This window comes from Nansenia antarctica, assembly GCF_963989245.1.
Source record: "Nansenia antarctica genome assembly, chromosome: 4".
NCBI lineage: Eukaryota > Metazoa > Chordata > Actinopteri > Argentiniformes > Microstomatidae > Nansenia > Nansenia antarctica.
In genome coordinates, this window is record NC_137689.1 from 69396158 (window position 1) to 69401837 (window position 5680).

A 5680-nucleotide genomic window follows, 5' to 3' on the forward strand; every position below is an offset into this window, starting at 1 on the left:
ACCACAGTTACTCCTACAACCACAGTTACAACCACAGTTACACCTTGTTCGTTATTGTTAAATGCTATATTCTGACTCAGCCTGTTTGTAAGGCAGGTAATGCTAACCCAGCGCTAGTTCAACAGACCGTAGTAGACTTCAGACACAAAGAGACACTCAGTCAAAAGAGCTCAGTTTTCTTGCGCAAGGAGAGTGATTCAGAGAGACACACACACACACACACACAGACACAGACACAGACACACACACAAACACATACAAACATGACGTTTTGGGAATGCAACTGCAGAGAGAACCTACTGTAATAGAGTACTCACTTCAGTGTACACACTCAATCTAAAAAATCCTCTCCTTTGTTTCGTCTGCTTAGTCTCTCTAGAGACTCATTTGAACACTGCTTCAGCCAAAACCATCGCCACATTGATTACAGTCAAGGCCAAAAGATACCTATGCCCAAGCCTGCATGCTGCATCACCATGGCAACCCCTCAGTGGAAGCGCCACGGAGGAGCTAATAGTTAATGTGATAGCTAATAGTTTCAAAAGCTCATTGCTTGATCTAGACTTATTGGTGCATTCAAGAAATAGTCATTACAAAGTCGCATTTGTTTATTTAAAAACACAACAGGAAGGCTTCATACAAACAAGGATCAGTTAACAGAGCACTTGACATTTATTTTGTGAAAAATAAGAAGACAAATGAAGAGAGAGACAGACAGAAAAAAAAATGATTCAGTAATCATGCAAGTTGATGAATCATGTATAAATCTCAAAGTTTGTACGCCCCCCCCCACCCCCCCTTCTCCCGGCTCAGTGGGAATTGGCAGCACGAAGAACAGAATGAAACAAATAACGTCAGAAAGTCATTTTTTTTTCCCTCCGATTGCTTCCCTCAAACTCTGCCATCAGTATTCTGCTCAGACCTGGAGTCAGACAGAAACAGAGTGGAAGTGAAAAAGCGAGCGGTGGAGGAGGGGGGGTGAGGTGGAGGAGGAGGGGGTGGAGGGGGGGGCAGGGGGGCAGAGACAAGCGAACATTCAAGTCTTTTGATTGGAAATTGTAAATGCATCTGGCCTCTCCCCGGGTTCTCCTCTCTTAAGGGTCAGTCAAAATCGATCTGAAGTTTCACTCTCTAAGTCAGCCTTTATTCTAACAGAATGGAAAAGGAGGAGACAGTTTTTCATGAGGAAGTGCAGCGTTAGTAAAAACACTTTTCATGGGAAAGTTATCATAAGCAGTTTCTCTGCTGGGCGACTCAGACAACACAATGTCAGGAAGTGACAGGAAGTGGACGCCCAGCTGGGACTGAAGATAAGGGGTGGACAATGGGTGAGAAAAAGTTCATACACAGAGCCCAGAGTAAAGGGTGTACAAAGTTCAGGGTGTACAAGGTTCACACAGTAATACAGAATTATACAGAACATCCAACTCTATCATTTAACATTTATGAAAACATCGTCTTAACTCTAACACACCTACAACCACAGTTACACCTACAACCACAGTTACTCCTACAACCACAGTTACAACCACAGTTACACCTACAACCACAGTTACTCCTACAACCACAGTTACACCTACAACCACAGTTACACCTACAACCACAGTTACACTTACAACCACAGTTACAACCACAGTTACAACCACAGTTACACCTACAACCACAGTTACATTGTTGAGCCAACAATATAAACATAGGTTAAATAATGTTACTGACTGTAGCTAAATATTTGCTGCTGCCTGTCTTGGATAGGACCCTCTTGAATGCTGTACCACATAACGACACCTGGGGTCGCTTGGGTGCGGATCAGACGGTCTGCCTGACCTCCACACACCCCTCACCCTACTCCCCCTCCCCCAGTCCAGCTAACACCATCCATCCTGGGCCTACCTACCTGCATGTTTAATCTCTCAATCCCCCGTCCCTTTCCTGGTTAAATAAAACAAAACAAGAAATCATAGAGGGCGAATGTCCACTGTCCCCCTCTTTAAATAAATAAACGGAAACATTATTACTAACCTGAGGAAATGCTGTCATCATCATCCTCAATGGGAATGGCGATCTCCGCCTCCCCCTCTCCGGAGGTGCTTGCTGCTGCTGAGGTGCTTGCCGCCGAAGGGCGAGTGAACTTGCGCAAGCTGTCAAACACGGAGCACCCTTCTACCCTTAAATGTATCGCGTGCGTTGTCAGGTGTTTCATCAAGTTCGATGTGTTGCCTGCTTTACACGCGAATTATTTAAAACATTTTGAGCACTTCGCGTTGTTTTCATCGAGTCGGGTGAAATGCAGCCACACTTTAGAACGCTTCATTGCGGTCTTCGGCATTCTCGGTGACCTCGTAGCTAGGCTAGCTAGCGAAATTAGATAATATGATTATGATTATTATGATGATAATAATAATATCAATACAATAATACAATCACTAACTATATTACTACACTTACTATAAACTCACTCTTCTTCTTCTCAACACAACTGCTCACCTCACTACCACGACACGCACTGATTGGAAATTGGAAACAGGCGATGTCACTCACGTCACGACTCAAGTCACGTGTGGTTGACTGTTGCATGACACCGGACACCAGGGGAAAAAAATATATAGAAAAGTACCGAAATGAGGAACCGAAATCTCCTTTGCGATTCGGTACGGGTACATACCGAATGTAAAGTAACCGGTACCTACCGGTACCGATTTTCGGTACCCAACCCTACGTGTCGTCATGGTGACCCGTCCCGTTGAGGGCTAATACTGCGGCGGTGGCGTCGTCCGGGACGTTGTCGTCACACTCGGGGCCGTCGGGGTCCGGCAGGCTGCCCTCCTCCTCCACGATGTGGAGCTTGTCCTCATCGTCTGAGTCTGAGGGGGCCTCCACCGTGTTGTAGGAGTTTGTTACTGAAGTAGAAGTTGCTGGACAGGCCCAGCCTATGTTGACGACCGGCTCGCGGTCGGCCAGGTCACACAGGGTGGTCAGGGCTTTGATGTCGCTGTCGGGCACGGTGGGGTCGGGCATGGCGTAGATCTTCTCCGGCTCGGCCACCAGCAGGTGAGACACGATCTTGTTATCTGCAAGGCAGCCAAAGGGAAATGGCTTCTTGGGGGGCAGGGCTAGTTGAGGGTTCAGGTAGGGACTGTTCTCAGCGTCTATCCGGCGTTTGTACTTCCGACTCCCCCCGCGGACCCCGTCCAGCCTCACACCTTCTCTCATCATGCCCACGTTTAGACACTTCATGAAGCGGCAGGCCTGGCAGGAATTGCGCCTGCGCTTGGTGATCTCACACTCGTTGGTGAGAACTCGTTGGTAGCAGCTGTACTCGATGTTCCCTTGGATGGTCCTCTTGAAGAAGACCTTGCAGGCCTCGCAGGAGGCCACGCCGTAGTGGTTGCCGCTAGCAATGTCCCCGCACACCAGACACAGCCGCTTGGGCATGGAGTTCAGCATGTACTCGCACTTGATCTGAGACTCCTCCCCGATGGTGCTGGAGCAGTCCTCATACTGTTTGTTAGCCCCTCCTCCTCCGCGCCCGGGCCCAAACCCCCGGCCCCCGGCCCGTACAGGGTGGGGGAGTCCAGGCCGTTGTGGGGGTGGCTGCTACCGTTCATGGTGGAGGAGTAGGAGCCTGAGGCGTCGCTGGACCCCCTGGGGCTGTGGTGGTTGATGCTGTCGGCCAGGGAGGCGGGGCTGGAGGATTCGGTCTTGATGTTGTAGGAGGAGGGGCAACTGGACTCGATGTTGTGGCGGTCTTTGTTGCTGGACATTCTGCAGAGAAGCCTCTTTGTGTTGTTTTTGGAAGGAGAGGGGTGACATGCGAGTATTTGGGGAGGTTGAATACCAGCCGGGCAGCAGCATTCTGGATGAGCTGCAGGGGTCTAATGGCTGAAGCGGGGAGCCCAGCCAGGAGTACATTGCAGTAATCCAGGCGGGAGATGACCAGTGCCTGGGTCAAGAGTTGCGCTGCCTCTCTGTTGGAAAAATTTATTTTCAACTGCTCAACTAATTAACTCATTAACTAACTAAAATAAACAGACTCCCATGTTAACAGACACGCCAAGCCAGAGAGGCTGCTAGAGGTAGAAACACATCCTCCGATTTCTACCTCCCCCAGCAAAACCAGCTTAGGTCTTCTAATAATAACATTACCACCTGTAGAAAATGGAAGAGAAGGAATATATTGGACACTGCTTCTAAGCACGTTTCTTTTCTGATGAACTGCATGTTATTGCAGATGATTAAAATACAGTATTATTAACTATGTAGAGAACAAACATTCGTACGTGAAAACAAATAGAGATTGAAGAGTGGGTGAGGAGAGTGGTTAATCGCAGCAGACAGCATCACACCTGGTTTCAGTGTGAGGAAGTGAGGACATTCCTGAATGTTCTTCTGTCAGAATAAAAACACACAGAGATGATGAAGATGAAGATGAACATGTTGGCACTATTGAACAAAAACGTAAACATGTTAACTTTTAAGTAAAACTTTATCAGTAGGTGTCTGGTTCATCTTCACCATCTTCATCTTCATCACATGCAGCCTGAGATGAGTTTGTTTTAATTAGTTTTAACTTTGAAAAGCTCCTCTCTGCACTGGCTACAGTTACTGGTAGGGTTAACGCAATACGAAGAGCTGTCCAGAGATTGGGGTAAACCTCTTTCAAATGCTGGGTGTGAATGAATGATAGGAAGTCCAGCAGGGACATATTGGGTGAAGGCAATTGTGGTAAGTTTGTTAACTCCTGGGCTAGCTCCCTACCGTTGATGTCAGGATCACTGTTTGTTGTTAGAGCAGCACTAAGTGTCTCACACTGAGTTGATAGTTCATCATGTGTCAGATTAGTAAAGTTTTTCAGCACACTGAACTTGTCTCTCACCTCCGACAGACAGACAAACCTTTCCTCAATAGACAATTTGGCCGCATCTACAACAGTGTTAAAGAATGTCACCTCTAACCTCTTCAACGCATCTGTGAAAGGCTCATCACATGACTCGTAGTCAAACTGCCGTTTGGTGCTTCTCAGCCTCTTCTGCTTTAGTGTGGCAGCCACATTCATGCCATCACATATTTCTGTAGCTGTTGCTTGAGCTGCTGCGAAACCTGTGACTCTGTAGTCAGCAAGGAATCTCTGTGTCTTCCTGAGTAGATCAACAGCTACATCTAACTGCATTTCAGATGACTGCATAAGTTTGCTGACATGCTGGATCTTTGCTAGTATGTCATACCACACAACCGAGCAAACAGAGAAACGGTATGAGCCCACCTCCTCTGCCAAAGACTGGGCTTCAATCCGGATGTTTCCATCAGTGGCCTTATCCCTCACCTCCAAGAGGGCCTCCCGTACCCCTGCAGCCTGATAGCGTAGAGCCTCTACACTTTTGATTCTGCTCTCCCACCTAGTTTCTGCCCAGGACTTCACACTGATCGGAACATGTTCTTTCAGGATTGCCCATCTCTGAACACTTGCTGAAAAGAGAACATAGATCTTTTGGAGGTATCCGAAGTAACTAGTTGCGACTATGGAGGCTTTGGCTGCATCAGACACAACTAAGTTCAGAGTATATGCCCCGCAAGGCACAAAAAAGGCTCTGGGATTCACTACTAAGAGTCTGGCCTGTACACCCTTGTGTTTCCCACGCATGTTCGCTCCATTATCATAAGCCTGACCTCTGCAGTCACCAAA

The 5680-nt window shown here is 47.6% G+C and overlaps 1 pseudogene across 1 annotated transcript; it reads right to left on the minus strand.

Moving 5' to 3' along the window:
* Positions 1–2712: 2712 nt before the first annotated feature.
* Positions 2713–5053, minus strand: LOC308156309 (estrogen-related receptor gamma-like; annotated as a pseudogene). The gene is made up of 2 exons: positions 4946–5053; positions 2713–3776 (listed from the first exon to the last, which is right to left on the minus strand). The product of its transcript is annotated as an estrogen-related receptor gamma-like (transcript).
* Between the last annotated feature and the right edge of the window lie 627 nt (positions 5054–5680).